The 18,507-nt window shown below is 35.9% G+C and overlaps 1 pseudogene; it reads right to left on the reverse strand.

Annotated features, from left to right (window-relative positions):
• Nucleotides 1–16,194: 16,194 nt before the first annotated feature.
• Nucleotides 16,195–18,168, reverse strand: LOC120145683 (annotated as a pseudogene).
• Nucleotides 18,169–18,507: the final 339 nt, after the last annotated feature.

Consider the following 18,507-nt stretch of genomic DNA (forward strand, 5'->3'; position numbering starts at 1 on the left):
ACAACTATGTCAAGGATGGTGAAATTATAGGTGATCCATCCAAAGGGGTAACAACTCGATCTTCTCTTAGAAATATTTGTAATTATGTTGCATTTATCTCATGCATAGAGCCTAAGAATATTAAAGAAGCATTAAATGATAAACATTGGATTATGGCTATGCAAGAAGAGTTAAATCAATTTGAGAGAAGTAAAGTATGGACATTAGTTGAAAGGCCTAGTAATAAATCTACTGTAGGTACTAGATGGGTATTTAGGAATAAGCTTGATGAGAGTGGTAATATAATGAGAAACAAGGCTAGACTTGTTGCTCAAGGGTATACTCAAGAAGAGGGCATAGACTATGATGAAACATACGCTCCCGTAGCTAGGATGGAAACAATTAGAATGTTACTATCATTTGCATGTTTTCATGAATTTAAATTATATCAAATGGATGTTAAAAGTGCATTTTTAAATGGTTTTATAAAAGAAGAAGTGTATGTGGAACAACCTCCAGGTTTTGAAGATTAAAAATTTCCGGATCATGTTCTTAAATTGACAAAAGCACTTTATGGTTTAAAACAAGCTCCAAGAGCTTGGTATGAAAGATTGTCAAATTTTTTAATTGAAAAAGGTTTTTCAAAAGGGAAGGTTGACACTACATTGTTTTTAAAGCATAAAGGTAAAGATTTATTAGTAGTTCAAATTTATGTTGATGATATAATATTTGGTTCTACTAATGATGTTCTTTGCCAAGAATTTTCCAAGCTAATGCAAAGTGAATTCGAAATGAGCATGATGGGGGAGCTCTTATTTTTCTTGGGACTCCAAATCAAGCAAAGAAAAGATGGCATCTTCATCAATCAAGCTAAGTACGTCAAAGATATGCTCAAGAAGTTTGGACTGGAAAATGGCAAACCTCATGACACTCCAATGAGCTCTTCAACAAAGCTTGACTTAGATGAAGGAGGTAAATGTGTAGATATTAAATTATATAGGTCAATGATTGGATCTCTACTTTATCTAAATGTAAGTAGACTGGACATTATGTTTAGTGTTTGCTTATGTGCTAGATTTCAATCATGCTCTAAGGAATCACATTTACTAGCTGTTAAGAGAATCTTTAGATACCTTAAGGACACTCCTAGTTTAGGACTTTGGTATCCTAGAGACTCTAGCTTTAGCTTGCATGATTTTTCTGATGCGGATTATGGAGGATGCAAATTAGATAGGAAAAGCACCTCCGGTACTTGCCAATTCCTTGGAAATATGCTGATTTCTTGGTTTTCAAAGAAACAAAATTGTGTTGCATTATCTACCACTGAAGCCGAATACATTTTAGCTGGTAGTTGTTGTGCACAAGTTTTATGGATGAAACAACAACTTTTTGATTATGGAATTGAAGTTGGTACCATTCCTATCAAGTGTGACAATACTAGTGCTATTTGTCTCACTAAAAATCCCATCCAACACTCTAGAACTAAGCACATTGAAATAAGACATCACTTCATTAGAGACCATGTCACTAAGGAAGATGTAGTTCTAGAATTTGTTGATACTTTGCACCAATTAGCGGATATCTTTACAAAACCTTTAGCCAAGGAAAGATTTTGGACACTTAGGAGATAATTAGGTTTAACCAACTTATCTCACTTAGTGTTTAAAATAATTTTAGCACTTTTAAGACTAAATGAAAAATGCTAATTTTTAATTGCATTCATTGCTATTAGTTAGGGGTAGTTTATGATTCTTGATGAAAAATTAATTTTATGTTCAAATATCGTTTAAAGAATAATTTGATTGTTTGAACATGATTAATTTTCAATATATGAGTTGCCAATACCACTAGAGAAAATTAATTTAGCATTTTGTGTGTTTAAAATCGGATTTTAGCATTTTGGTGCAGAGGGAATCGATACCCCCATGAGGGAATCGATTCCCCCTTTGAAGGGGAACCGATTCCCCTTTTGAAGGGGAACCGATTCCCCGCTGGGGTTCTGGTTTTATCGGGCAGAACCTCATTTTCTTTGCTCAAACCCTCTTCTCTTCACGCTGTTTCTTCCCTTTACTTTCTCAAATCTCCATTCTTGCCTCAAATCAACGTTTTTAATCGAAATTCACTTCAAATATCATCTTCTAAACCTGTTGGAATCATCAAAAACATGCAAACTTCATCTAATCCCACTCAAATCCGAAATCCTTCAAGGTATTTTTCCAAAACTTCTATTTTATCAATTTATGAACATAGAACTAGTTTTAATTAGTTCTAGGTTGAACTTTAGATCGGGCATTGAGTGTTTAGTGATTAGAAACTAGGTATTACAACTAATTTCATCAAAAACACAAGAATTTTTCAATAATTTTGAAATTTTCGAAAAAAAATTATTTTCAAATTATTGTGTTTTGATTGAATTATGTTGTTGAAACTATACATATATTGTTTCTCAAAATCGTATTTTTCAAAAGTTTTCAAAAACCTTTCCCATTAGGATTGATTTAGAGAACCTTGAAATATTGAGGACTCAATTGAGTTTTGGGATTGATTGAATTGCATACATGTATTTTCTAAATTGCAGGTTATCCATTATATTCCGATTTCCTAAACCATGTCTAATCCTAAACGTGCTAGGTCGTCATCTAGTCGCTCATACCGTCAACTAAATCCATCTCCAAATCCTCCTCATATTCCTGAAAATCCAATTCCTAATCTTAATCCCATTGATCCTATTTTGACTATCCAAAATTCGTACTTTAATCATCCTGGTCCTAGAAATCATCGTTTTTGGTATTATCAATATTTCGACTCTTACAAAATTAGAGAAGAACGTATTCCTTCTCGTCAAGCTATGTTAGATATTAATTTTAAATATCTTCCTCTTTTACAGGAGTGGAAATTTGATAAACTTTTTGATCTTGAACCCATTGTCTACCATCAACTTGTTCGTATTTTCTATTCTAATGCTGTTTGTGTTAAAAACCGAACTGAAACCGAAACCATAGGGATTTGTTCCTACCTCCTAGGACAATTCTTATATATTGACTCGGCTTATATAGCCAATGCATTCGGATTAGATAATGATGGTATTTCAAATGAGAAACAAATTTTAGGATCTCGTTATAAAAGAAGGGATAGTGCAAGTGTCTTAGACCTTCATGAACGTTTTCTTCATCTAATGATTTCTTGGTGGTTTCGACCATTCGGAGGTCGTTATTCTACTCTTAGAGCCTTGGATCTTTGGTGGTTACATTATTTTAAAAACGGTATTAAAATAAACCTACCTCAGATTATTTTTGCTGAAATTGTTGAAACCGTAAACCTTGTACCTAACAAGAAACTCTGTTCATCTCTAGTTTACGGTTGCATTTTGAGTAACCTATTTTCTAAAGCCGGACTTAGAGTTGGTCTAGATGCCTCCTTTCCTCTAAATAAACAAATTAATCTTCTTTCCTTAACGAGAGCGGGATGGATAAAGGATAAGGAAATCGGTGAATGGATTCGATTGTCTGAACATACTCCGAGAGCTAGTTCTTCACGAGCTCAACCAGAAGCTGACGATGTTCCCGAGCTTCAACAATTAATGCGAGACATCGATGAAGCCTAAGATGAGCCTGAGCAGCCCGAGGAGCAAGCACAACAAACGCATCAAATGCCTCCATATTTTCAATCCTTTATGGAGACATTCGATTTCCGATATGCTACCATGGATTCGCGCTTTACTTCTATAGAGTCCCATTTATCCATAATGGGAGCTCAACAATTAGAAATTCTTCGGGAGATGCGTGCAAACAACGAAGCAACCAACGCGCATATTAATGAACTCACTCACGAAATGGCCGCTATGCGAGCTCGTTTTCCTCCTCCCGATCCGGATGTTTGATTCTATGCTTAGTTTTAAAACTTTAAACTAAAAGATTATTGCTTGAACATTTTGAATATTTTGGAATGTTTGATTTTGAGGATTGTTAGACTTTGGATTTGTTTGGACGTTTGAGCTTATATATTTGGCTTAGTTAAATTTATTGCATCATTTACATCATTTTAGCAATATGACCAATTTTGCCATGTCACATTAATTATGAATATTGATTATGAAACTAATGACTAACATTTCTCTTGATTGTGATTTTTAGCAGCTTAAACTATATTCAATTGGCCAAATGATTTCAAAACCTTGTTTAAATTCTTTACAAATGTCTTTTTAATTTAACAAAAAGGGGGAGAAGTGTTAAATGTTTTAAAAGAGGAGTAAGTGTTAAAGTAAGGGGGAGTAATTTTCAAAAACGTCGGTTTTTGATTTCAAAATCTTAAAATTACTAAAATGTTTTGTTATATCAAAAAGAGGGAGATTGTTGAAAACATTTTGATATTTCGATATAACAAATTAAGTTAAATTAATTTTAAGATTGTGTAATAAAGGTTTTCTAAGTATATTCGATATAATTATTCGAATATCAAAACATTACTCTAAATCTTTCAAAAATCATTTTTAATCCTTACTCAAGTGTAAAATTAAGTTTTAATCTTAAAACAATTTCAAAATAATTTTACAAAGTATTTCGAACCATTTCAAAGCCAAAAATTCCAGATTGCTCAGAGGGAACCGATTCCCCCCTTAATGGTTTGGCTCCGAGAATTCCAGTATGCTCGGAGGGAATCGATTCCCCCCCAGGGGGTACCGATTCCCCCTGTGTAACGGTTGAAATATTTGAATTTTACACTTAGGGAATCGATTCCCCATAGGGGGTACCGATTCCCCCCACGCTCCAAGTTTGTTTTATTAATTGTTTTCACACTAAAACATCTATATTATCTTCTCTAATCATCCCCAACGTTCAGAAGTGATTCAAGGTGTATTTAAGCAAGCTTAGAAGCCATTGATCAAAAACAAGAAATATCAAGAAACTAGAATCAAGAGAGAATCAAAGAGAAAGCATCAAACCTCAAGTTTGAGTATTTTAAGTCTATTTTTCATTCAATATTCGTTTTGCTTTCAAGAACACTTATTGTGCTCAATTGTATTCATTTTTGAGTGTTCTTTTCTTTGTTCTAGAATTGTGCAAACAATCTACCTTGTGAGGATTTCCTTGTAAGTTTGCAAAATTTGTATTGTTCTCTTTGGGAGAGAGTGTTCTCAAGAATTTGAGGTATAATTCTTAAGGGTTTGTAAGGTTACTCTTTGTCCTCAAAAGAAAGACAAATTAGTGAATTTGTGGAAAATCCTTAGTGTGGATAGCTAAGGTAGTGGACGTAGACTTTGATTGAGAAAGTCGAACCACTCTAAATCGTTGTGCAATTAGTTTCAATTTTCTGCAATTAGTTTCAATTTTCTGCAAAAGCTTCCACCAAAATTTTTATTGCCAATTCACCCCCTCTTGGCCGATTCCGTCAATCGATTAACTCAACATAATCCCTCTCTGTTAGACCTGTAAATGAATTGAACGTTTAGCGAACCGTTCATGAACCGTGCGGCGAGAAATTTGTTTATGCTCGTTTATTTATTAAATGAACGAACATGAACAAGATTTTGCGTTCGTTTAATTAAATGAACGAACATAAACAAAGGGCTCGTTCGTTCATTTACGTTCGTGAACGTTCGATTATATGTTCGTTTATGTTCGTTCATTTATGTTCGTTCATTTATGTTCGTTCATTTATGTTCGAACAGAGGGCAAGTTGAATATGCTACGAAGATTATTGAAGTTGTTTGGATTTTAAGAAGATTGCTTTGTTGAACAAATTAACTTTAAGACTTTATTATGTTCATATAGCTTATTTATGATTTATGTAAGTTTTTGTCATATTCGAACAAATTAATTCTAAAGTTGCATGTTATATTAATGAATTTTAAGTTGTTATTCTTGTTGTTTACTTTTTTTTACATTTATTTGTTGTGTTCGAATAAGTTTTTTTTTGTGTGTTTTTGTTGTTCGTTTATGTTCGTTTATTGTGTTCGTTCGTTCGTGTTCGTTTATGTTCGTTTATTATTTAAATGAACAAGCTATATTCCTTAATGAACGAACATGAATAAATTTTTGTTTGTTTGTTTATGTTCGTGTTCGTTTATTTATTAAATGAATGAACATGAACATATCTCTGTTTGTGTACGTTCGATTCATTTACATGCCTACCCTATGTTAATTTTCATTCACCCTTTAACTGAAGTATTACGTAGTAATTAAATTTTAAAAAAATCACGTGCTCTCCACCTCCTCCATTAATCACGTGCTCTTCTTCTTCTTCATCATCAATAACACCTTCACCATCTTCATCAACACTTCCCAGTTCCCATTCATGAACCTTGGATTCATCTCATTTCTTCCACATATGCTTTCCAGTTCTAAATTCCACCACCCACATGTTCAACCTAAAACCAAATGAAGTTGTACGGGGAACTCTCCTTGGTGGATGCAAGGTTCATAAAAACATTGAACTAGCCGAGGAAGCTACCAGATATCTTGCTCAACTCGATCCTTTTAATGATGGATATTACTTTGTTTTATCTGATATCTATGCTGATGCTGAAAGATGGGAAGATGTAATAAGAGTAAGGAAGCTGATGAAAAACCGTGACGTGAAGAATGGGAAGTGTTGATGAAAATGGTAAGTTAATGGAATGAGAGATGGGGAAAATAAGTGAGCAAAAGTTGAAAAGAAATTGGTCCGTTTTGGAATGCCCATTCGGTATAGTTGAAGCCGAAGTGCCAGTTGAAAATAAGGACCTCAACCCCAGTTAGTATGGGTAAACTCAGAGTCACAGTCCTTGTTAGCCATGCTCATCCTCCACAAGTTTTCTACCATTACGCCAACACTAGTTTTGCGATGAAAAAAAGATTTTAAGCTTTAATGCTTTTTGGGATTGAATGGACAAGTGGACGCGTTTATATAGAGATGGAAATCATGTTTATATCGAGATGGCAGCAATCTGCTGAATTACAAGACAACAAGTAGGTCATTCGAAGAAGAAGACATGGGTTTTTAGATTTTTTTTTAATAATTTTTTAGTCCTAGCCAATTGTAGCTGGTGAGTTACGGATTTGTTTATTATTTTTCATTTGTCACGTAATATTTTTGTTAGAAGGTCAACGGGAATTATTGGTAGATAGGTTAAAATTGAATTGGTCGATAATGTTAGGGATTAAATTTGAACGGATCGATAACGTTAGAAATTACGTATTCTTAATTTTTAAATTATTGATAATTTAAAATTAATTATTTTATTTTTCTTATCATATCTTTTAAAAAATTAAAAATATTAGAAATTACAATATTTCATTTATAACATGTAAAATATAATAGAATTTATGTTAAATTAGCATGTCATTATTGTTTTGTCATAGATCAATTTAACTTATAAAATGTTGGCTCAATCTGTTGGTTCTTCCGGGTTAAATTCGTCTTTTAATTATGAATATTTTCGAATCTCGATGTATTTCGGATGTTGTTAGTAGGAGTGTAATTCGACTCGAAAACTCACGAGCTTAAAATTTTCAAGCTCGACTCGAACTTGAAATCCTGAACTGAAGCTCGTGAGTAGCTCGAAATGAAAAAAAATCTTAAACTTAACTCGATTGAAACCTCAAACTAGAACTCGAACATGAACCTTAAATACATGAAAATTTTATTGTATTTTTAAAAAAAATCAATAAATAATTATTAATATTATTAATAATTTTTTTGAAAAAATAAAAATCTTAATATATTATATTTTCAAGCTGCTCACGAGTTTTTCTAGTCGAATATCAAGTAGCTCGTTTCGGCTCGTTAAGAACTAAAGTCGAGCTCGAGTCGAGTCCATTTGATCCGAGTATTTATCGAGCCTTAATCGAGTCGATCTCGAGTAACTCACGATCTGTATCGTCTCATTTACGGCACTAGTTGTTAGTCACTGACGTTAATTCCGGTTAATGATATTTGGTTATTTAAAAAAAATAACTTATAAAATGTTATGTATATCTTATATTTGAACCTATGTACTAAATCCCCTTCTTTACTAATTTAATATAGCACTATTAACTATTAAAAAAAATATAGCACTATTCAAAAAAATTTAGTAAATGGTGAAACATTCATAAAAGTGGTGAATATATATATAAGGGAATTATAATTATTTTTTAAAAAAAGTTTATAGTTAAAAAATAATTTTTACATAACATAAACTGGACCTAATTTCTCAAGAATTTAAAGTTTTGTTTAAACTTTTTAATCTTCATTTTATAGATTCAAACCATCTAAAAGCTTAGATATTTAAACTAGTAATTTCCCTAGTCCAGCTTCACATTATCACATATTATCTAGGTTAGTTTGATTGACACAGTTGAATTCTCAATCTATGTTCATTGTTTGTCTCAAATGCATTGTCAGCTACGGCCTAGAAGCTGACATAGAATACAAGGATTTAGAACCCTCTACCTTTCAACATGTAACCCCTAACTTCAGAAAAGCAAAGTAACTTGGATAGCTCGAACAGCTCCGGTCGAAGGCCCGGTTGCGTTGCCCTATGGTTAAGATTAAAGCAGTTTGTTCCAATGCATGTCGGCCGCCTTTATCTAGGGCACCATATTTTCATCATCTGCACGAACTTGGGTGTCGTTTTCTGTATTTGGAATTTTGGATCGTCTTCTGATGGTAGCACCCCATCTTGACCATTTGCAAGACATCTGCATCTTCTTTAGCCTCCTGTCCATTGTTTTCATGCACATTGTTATCAGTTCCACAATTTTCAGCCACCGCTGTATCATCAACTTCCATTGCCTGGTTTGAGGATATTGGATTATGCTCACTGTTTTCCTCCTCGGATGTTCCCGTTAATTGTTCGGAATAAGCCATGTACTGATACATGGATCGTCCGTGGAGAATTAAAAAGAATGTGAAAATCTGAGGGAGAGGGTGTTTGGAATTTATGAAAGACGCCACCGGGATAGAAAGTTGCACATTATGGTAATTACCAGACCCTAGGACTCCCACCTCTTGTGGTGGTTGCATGTCATAAAAAAAGAATTGAAAACGCTAAAAACCAAATACAAACATAAAGGATTCGATATATCGACGAACACAGGGACTTGCCTGTTGTAATTGATTTATCCTCCCAAAAACTATGTTGGCCATCTCCTCAACACCAGTTGCAAGAATGCAGACAGATATCCATGAACACCAATTACAACTGTGCTAATTTACAGTTTTAACCATGAGCCACATAAATAATGATAACTAAAAAACACTTTATTGAGAGGTAAAATCAGCAATAACTAATCTTACTTGGCGGAGCAATAAAATCGTATGGAAGGCATCGTCTGTTAATAACATCACGAATCAGAAGCTTCTGACCATTGTAAGTAGTGAAGATGGAAATTTTATTCGCAGGGTAGCCAAGCAATCGCAAGTATATATAGACACTGACAACATATTCAGCTTCACCTTCATTTTGATAAAACCAAGGAGAGGGAGCAGACTCACCTCTCCAATGGTAGTCAGGTACATTAATTGGTAATCATAGGAAAATCCAGCATTTGCTCTATGGAAGATAGCTTCCTCTTTCACAGAAGGAAGGTCCCCCAAATCCCGGTACCTCCGGTTATAAAGTTGTGTTATACTTGGCCTGGCTTTACCCTGAGCATTAAGCTCAATGTAAGGAATGCCCAGTCGAACAAACCTGGTAAACAAACTTTGATCCATATGGCTGTACTTTTGGAAAGCCATATTTTTCACAACAGGGGGAAGCTGGTGATGATCACCAATCAATACGCAGCGTTTTAGTTAGGGTTTCAAATCACGGTCGCGTTTTCGGTTATTTCGGGTTTACCGCGATTGCGACCGTAGCGGGCCATATTGGGTGCTATTGCGGGTGGAGCAGGTATATAGGAAGACAACGCTATTGCTATTTCGTGGGTGCTATCGCGGTCGCAGAATGCTATTTGAAATACTGGTTTCAGCCGCGCATAACCGTCTTCTTGCCTTTGGAGTAACATTGGGATGTGTTGGAATTGTCTAATGAAGCTCAATCGATCAACCGGATAATTGCCAAGAGGGGTTGAAGTGTATTTGAGAAAAATTTAAGGATTAAGGAGATTTAAGAATGAGAAAATTGATGCACAAAGATTTATAGTGGTTCAACTTTCTCAACTAAAGTCTATATCCACTACCTTAGCTCCTCACCAAGGATTCTCTAACAAATTCAATAATTTATTCTTTCTTTTTCTAGGACAAACAGATAACATTTACAAAACTCTATCTTTTCAATTATCTAAGATAGAACCACTCTTCTTTTACAAAGGATAAGAAATGTAAACAAGAAAACCTCACGACGTAGGTGTTTACAAAATTTAAGCTAACTAAAACACTAATATTTACAAGAGAAAGAAAAATAAGATTGAAGAACACTTCTCTTGTGTTTGATTGCTTGGATATGTGTTGGTTAACCTTCTTGAAGTGTCCTTGATAAGTTCTTAATTTAGTTAATATTTAGCTTTTAAATTACTCCTTAATCATTGGTTTTTGTGGCTTAATTGTTCGTTTTGGTTCATTTTCTATGCATGACATTAGATTCTGGAAATTGAACTAGATGGAAAGAATTCTGCTTTTTTTTTTTTTTCGGAATCGAAGCTGGATTAGCATGCATGAATTCGGGCATGAAACATCTGACGAGACGATGATGTCAGCACCTATATCTAGGTTCTGTGTTAGGATTTCTATTTCTTGAACTAAGTTAGAGCAGATGTAAGAATGGGTGGAACCGGGGTCTATCAATGCGGTAATTGGTAAAGAAAAGATCATAAAGGTACCTGATATGACATTTTTTCGCATCGCAATCCTCTTTGGCTCGCACTGCATATTGTCGAGAGGCCACTCTAGGTTCGGCTCTAGCTTTTGATCTAATCGTCTTATGACTCTGCTGCCCAAACACAGTGCCACCTCCTCTAGCTAGCCCTCGGCCTCTTTGCACTAATGGTGTCGATCACTGAGTCACCACTGATGTTGCGCCTTGAGCTCCTAGGCAGTCTCAGGCGAAATGGTCGAAGGAACCGCAACTATAACAACCTCCATACCCCAGCCAGCATGTCTATGGGTGCCTTTTTTTCGTACCTAGAACATGGGGTAAAGGTGAACCCTCCAGTCGGATCATTAGCAACAACCCCATAAAATAAGTTCAGTAGCCTCTTCATCGACTCGAACTTTATCTAGTCTTGCCTCCATGACTCGAACTCTGCCCAATCTTTTAGGACCGTACTGTCGGGGGTCTCGACAAACCCTAACTGTATCTGGCCTTCTTGGTCAAGGCCTGCGATGGCCTTGCTGACTCAGTGGCACTCTTGACCTGTCTTGCACCCCCACTGGACTGCCTAGTCTACCTATCTATGGCTCTCTCAACTGCATTGGCATGGTGGGACAGCTGAGCAAATACTCTAAGAAGGGTTAAAATGTCTCAACGAAGGCCTTTTCTAAAATGATAGTAGTGATGTTCCTCAGTCAAGATCATCTATACGACATACTTACTAAGTCGGAGAAACTCTAGCTCATACTTCACCACTGAGCGGTCACCCTGAGTCAAGTATAGGAACTGCTCCATCAGGCCATTGGTATGGATCTGTCCGATATACTTCTCTCTGAATTAGTGAGGAACTGCTCCCAAGTAGGCATCTATGGCTCCATCGCCAACTCTACAGTCTCCCACCACTCTATCGCGTTACCCTTAAGTAGGGAGGTGACACATTCTAAGTTACCCGCTGAGGTTAGATGTAACTGTTTGAGGGCATGGAGTGCCTCTCTGAGCCACTAATCCGCTGCGATAGGATCATCATCCTCTGAATTGAAGAACTCGGTGGTCTTATATCGACGGAGTCGCTCTACTAGGACTCTTGGGGAATGGGCACTGGCTAAGTTGGAGGTACTGGTAGGGGAGGTAGTGCAGCTGAAGAACTAGGGAATGACCTAACTATCCGCCTAAGTACGGAGGTGAGGTCCCTAAAGAAGGTAGCCTCCTCGACCGCCGCATCTTTTGGATCCTAACGGTCGTAGGTATCTGGGATAAATACCTCACTGTTATTGGGTAGTGGTGAGGTATGACTCTCGTCTTTGTCGTCCTGGCTATAATATGGGTCGGTTGCCATAGGGTCTATCTGAAATTAGAAAATGAAGGGATTTATTATCGTCATTCCAGTCATTTAAGTATTCTGGACTCTCTAGAGGCATGTACATATACAAACACTGACTAACTCCAACTCACAGGTGCTATAAATGACTAAAACTAGACGCTTTAATACCACTAAATGTAACACATTCCGAACGCTAAGCTTACAAGCTCATTGCCTCACTAAAAAATATACTATACTATATATATTCACTAAATGAAATGGCGAGTGGTACATGTATGAGTATACAATTATTGGACTACTAATTTGTGGCTGGCATCATGGTGTGACTAAGGGATTCTACATCTTGGAGCTCACGCAGCCCTTTAGCACTACCGAAGCACCATCAGGTACTCTTGGGTGAGATCAGAAATTCTGCATCGGAACGTACACACACAAACTTACTCTGTCGGGTCTTGGGGCATCTAGTGCACATTCGACTATTGTAGTGTCGTGGCACTGACTGTTGTATTTATGCAAAAAAGAACTCGGGTGTCCTGATTGTTTCTTGAGCGTCAAACAAGGCTAGTTTTATGTAAATCTAGCTATTTCAGTTTCTATTGTTCTGATATTAATTATTGTTCTCGCTTGAAGTCTTATTAGAGGATATACTGAAGTGTTGGGGTACCTCGAATCTAATTCCTTTAAAAACTAGCCTTTTTGTCTAAAACATATTGAAAATATCGATATTAGCCCAAGAGTATCAATACTCCTACAAAAGTTTCGATACTTTCTACAAGTATCAATACTTTTAAAAATTCTGAATAGCGTAGTTTAGGTACTTTATGGGAGTTTTGAAACTATGATCCAAAGTATCGATACTCTTGCCTAGAAACTCACTAGTTTGCCCAAGAATAATAACAAGTTTCGATACTATTCCTCTAGTAGCGAAACTCAACCTGCAGAGAGCATAAAATTTGTGCAAAAACTCTTATTCTACTATCTCAAATACCTTAGTGAGGCCCCAACCATTATTAATGTTTTATGAAGATACAAAGAAGCATAAATAGGGCTTTAAACATGTTTATAACTATAAAACATGAAATCTACCATGAGAATGCTTCAAGCTTATGCAACCTACTACATTTCATCTAAATGACTTACATATGGTATAGTTGAGTCAAGAGTGAGTTACCTTTGATGTTATACTGCTGGAAACGTAAAAGGCTTAGCCCAAAGTAAACTTTTCCTTCCCCTTAGATTAGGAGTCTTCTCCAACCTCTTGCACTAAACAAAACCAAATGCAAGGGTTACTAACTATTGCTAAGTATTAAGGAGGGTTTTAAAACACTTCCTAAGGCTAGAAATATCTGAAAAATGGGTTGGAACCATTTAGTTTTCTTAAACCCTTCTAAAACTCATTTCTTACAACCATGGCCAAAACTTGATCTTAAGGTCTCAAATAAAAGATCAAGACAAGAGGTGTTGATTCTGATTCTTACATTGGTTTGGTGAAATAGACTGAAACTAAACCAAAGCTTCAACCTTTTCTCAAGAGATGGATCAAGAAGAGGAAGAAAACTTGGGAAAAGAAGACAAATATGAAAAAAAAGAAATTGGAATTTAGACGGTGATATCACCAAATTTTAATGGAAATTAGCTTTATTTTTTAATAAAGGTACAATTGATTCCTGGTCCTTCCAATTATAACTGCAAATTAAAAACACTCATTTTATTCACTATTGGGCTTACCTCAAGCCCAAATCCTCTTTAATTTGGGTCAAGACTTCCAACAAGCTAATGAATTAAACCAAGGGCCATCTCGGGTTAGCTCAATACTTCTAACCTAGGATTCAGGGTGTTACAATCCCATTCACCTTCAACCACATATTTTGTTGAAGATGTTTGAGTGTTTTGCATTGTATCCCATTAACCTCCAACCCAAGTTGGCTGAGTCTCGATTGAAGAATGATATGCAAGATAGAAACCGAAACTACCCTAAGATATATAATAATAATCTTCAACTGTAGATGCTGAAGGAGAAAAAGAATACATTTATGATTTCTTCTTGGACTTGGGTAATCTGGCCTGATGTTGTTCCCAATCTCCCCTATGTTGTGGTGTTATGATATATGGTTTCCCATTTGCATCGTAATTTTGAAGATAGGGAGAATGATCAAAATCTAGGTCTAGCGGTGTAATCTCGTACCACAGATAGATGCCATTGATTCTGTAGCTCGATGTAGTAAGCGTGCTTCATTGGCCAATATTTGGTATGTTTCCATACATATCAAATATGTGGAGTGCGTCCATCTCAATAATTTGTGTAACAATCGACTGATGCGTTGCATATTATCGCAATACTCTATCAGCAACGTGTCACTCAACAATCGCAAAATGTAATAACGGCGTCGCAATACACCATAAATCGGACCCCTAAAAAATTACGATGGTAATAACTGGTAAATCTCATCATCAACATATGGAAGCCAAGAAAACTATAAATATTAAATATCAAAGTTAATATACATAAAGTTTTAAAAAAATTAAAAAAATAATAAAAGAACAAATGTTTTTTGAATTTCAACAGACGATGTCAATCATCATCCGTATATCTTTTGCAGTGGCATCCGACAACTTCGTCTATGTTATTTTATGGCGCCATCTAAAATATTTAAAAATAGAAAAAAAGATTAAAAGCATATACAAATTAATTACGTTAATCAAATTTAAAAATAAAGTTAAAAAATTACCTTCCAATAAGGGGAACTCGACCAGGCCTATTATAATCGACGTAAAAAACGGGAATCAATACCAAGTCCACAATTATAGCAATATTAGACAGCATCCTACATCGGCTTTTTGACCCCGCTCGATAATTGTAGCCTTGCAAAGCTCCTGGTATAGAAAGACTAAAATGGTCGAGCCCCAACTGGTATTGCGACACTCAGCGAAGTTATTTAATATTAAAAGATACTTAGTGATCGTCAAATTACTGGATTTATCTGGTAATAATACCCCTCCGATCAGTTGGAGAAGATATGCTCGGGACGCAAAAATAACCTTGTCCTCGGAGAGTCGTTGGTCACTTGGAATTCAAACTCCAACCACGTCATCCGTACCCGATAGCCATTGATGAACTCAGATGGTGCCACCTTTCCTAAAACTTCGTAGACCAACGTCGTGGGTCATAATTGTTTCGCCTCACTGCGGAGCTCCATTCACAAGAACACAAAGTTGGTAAGCAACGTCTTCCAAATTAATCATTGCTTCACCACTCGGGAAATGTAAAGTGTGTGTCTTGGGCTGCCAACGTTTGATAAGAGCCTCAATCAACGTCGAATACATTTTGATGCCACATACAAATATGGCTGGAAAAAGAACTGGTTGCTGAAGATATATCAACATCCATGGATGCGGATCTCTCGCAGTCATCCTACGCTGATGAATACTCCGTTCTTCTTCCGGTCGGAGTTCAATTGACGAAATATGGATGTTGTCGAGGTGTAACATGTATGCTTGGGAAGACACTTTTCAGGATTTTCACTGAAAGTTAGATTTTCATAACTTTTTTTTGGATTTAAGGTTAATCATAAACCCCTTTTTATAGCCCCAATTCCAACGATTATAATGCAAAAATTTTGAATTCGAAGGAACTCATCACCCCGACGTGACGAGTCCACTTAAAAATAATAAATTAATGACCTACGTAAGATCCACTTATCCGAGTCTATTAAAAAATAATATTTTAAAAAAACTCGTCACCTCAAGATAACGAGTTCATCCGATATTGTAATAAATAACGTAGAACCCTAATTAAATTCTAGAATGGGTAAAGCCCTAAATTTTAAATCTAAAAGCCCTATCGGGCCAAAAGAAATCCTGAATTATTTTCTTGTGCGAAAACAAAGGAACAGAACGAGGACCCTATAAACCGGTTTTTCTTGAATTTAAAAACCAAAACCCGGTTTAAACTTGGCTCCTCGGTACGACTTTACGCAACTCTTATTTATTTCCCTTGTTTCACCTAAAGAATATCACAGTTGGTCTTCTCTTTTAGGCTCTGCTAGGTTTTGTCATCTGAATGCTAAAGCTATGGCAAAGCTTCATTTCTTTTATTATCTGTAATACATTTTCTTTTCTCATTTCAGATCTGAAATCTCCATCCCTTATAATTCTGTAAATTTTCACTGATTGTTTTTTTTGGGGAGGATTTGCAGGATGGTAAAAATGTGAATATGGAGGCAGCTATCGACCAGCTTCTTAATAGAAAATGACAATGTACCTCAAAATCTCCAATGTTTAGTGCATTGAGTACTTCAGATAAAATTCTTACAACCTCGAAGTCTGGTCCCATCTTTTCATATTGACCAGCAATATCAAAATCACATTGATAAAATTATCGATATCTCCCTTTAGATGGGTTATCCCTCCTCTAAACTTTATCTATGTGGTATCTTTTAAATGATGTGAGACCATTCATGGCCACGTACCGAGAAAATGGAACTGTTAAGTCATATCGTAGAGAACAAAGCTCTCCACCCTGTAAGCAAATATAACAAAAAGTTGGAGCAAAAACTTAATAAACCATACATGTCACTTCTCTTGATAAATAAGCCATAGTAAACAAATTTCTAGGTTGCAGATCAGAAAAAATATGACTTTGTTCTAATGGATCAGTTCTTACTAACCTGGTCTGCAAGATCATAAATTAACTTTGAATCCTCCCCATATTTCCCGGTAAGAGTCTCCTTCAATTCAAAGGCAGGAGTATCCAGGGCAGTGGCACAATGCCTCTCAAAAACCTTTGTTATAATAGAAAATGCTTTCTTTCTTATTGCCATTTGTTATTTTGCAAAATCACGAGTACCCTAAAAAAATCAGAGAAACTTAAACAGACTACTGAAGAATAAGGCATAAGAATATAGCATTATAATTGAAGTAGACTATTTTTTTCTTAGCTTTATTTTATAATATCAATGAAGATAAACCAACCACGACGCAACTGCCATATTTCCTAGTTTTAGTTTTAAACAATATTTTCAACAAATTATGGTTGAAGCTAATAGGAAACAAGAGTCATTGTTCCGCATTTTACCTTCGGGGTCTTGGGGATTCTTCTACTTTCATTGCTCTCCAAAATCTCTTTCACCTTCTTCAGCAGACCATCAAAATCTGGACTTTTTGGATCTAAAAATGATAAAAATTCTACGACTATTTTCTCTAAACCGTCCCCCTTACTCATCAACCTATCCTTAATCATCTCGACAATTAAATTTGTTCCCCTCCCCAGCAAAACCTTCTTCTTCTTTTCAGCTTTCACATTCCCTCCGTCAGCCTCTCCTCCTTTTTCACCATTCTTCTCATTCAAAACCTCATCGCCCTCAACCACAAAAAACGCAGTGACAGCCTCTCATGCAACAATTTTCCACACAATCCCCAAAACCAAATCCACATCCTTCACCAACTTCACATAATCTTTCTCCAGCTCCGCGTCCACTGCCAATTTGAGTCCATTTCTCAAACTTTCCTCACTTAAACAGTCCTTTTCAAAAATACCCTTTAAACCCTCGATGCTAATTGAACCCAAATTCAATCTCACTCTTTCCAAACTACTCTGCCCTAAATTCTTCAACTCAAAGCACAGATGCAAAACTTTCCCCCTAACTTCTGGCCCGAATTCGCAACCACTCGAATAACAGAATGCAAACTCTTAACCGCTTCCCTCACATTTCCATAAACAACAAGTATCTTAGAAAATGAATCCGTATTAACTTTATCATCACCTTTATTAGAACTAACTGCCAATTTGGAACCGTTAAGTAAGACCTTGATGTCGCTAGAAACTCCGATGTCGTATTTGGCGACAGATCCATCGCCAGGATCGGTCAAGTCGAAAGCTGATAAAGGAGCCCTAGCGGCCTCACAGGAGAGGGCGGCAACTGCCACGGCGACGGTGGATAGAGCTGAGGATTTTTTGGTCTATGAGCTTGCATAATTCGAGCAACGATGACATAGAGGATCCGCCTCGGTGTCCGCCCACGACCGTGGGATTTTTGAGAAAGCGAAATGTGAAATAACGGCGGATATGGAAGTTGTGATGCAAAATAGCTGTTGGCGTTTTATTAAGGCTCTACGGTTTTAGCCTTTGCTGGTTTTTTTCTTCTATATTGCTAGAAACATGAATATGCATTTAAGTTTTAAACTTAAACTTAGTACTAAATTTTGTCTGCCAGGAGAAGAATTATGTTAAATAATATATTTATATTTTTTTGAATAAAATATATTTATAAAATTAATTAAATTTAGTTTAATTAATATTATAATTAATATTATATGTACAATCATAAAAGGCTTAAATGTATCATTGCTCATTTTATGCAGTTTATATCGGGTTACCCTCTGACATATTTTTCATTACATTTTAACTCGTAAAGTTTAAATCGTTATCTCATTTTGT

This window comes from Hibiscus syriacus, unplaced genomic scaffold (assembly GCF_006381635.1).
Source record: "Hibiscus syriacus cultivar Baekdansim isolate YM2019G1 unplaced genomic scaffold, ASM638163v2 tig00110893_pilon, whole genome shotgun sequence".
In the NCBI taxonomy this organism is placed as follows: domain Eukaryota; kingdom Viridiplantae; phylum Streptophyta; class Magnoliopsida; order Malvales; family Malvaceae; genus Hibiscus; species Hibiscus syriacus.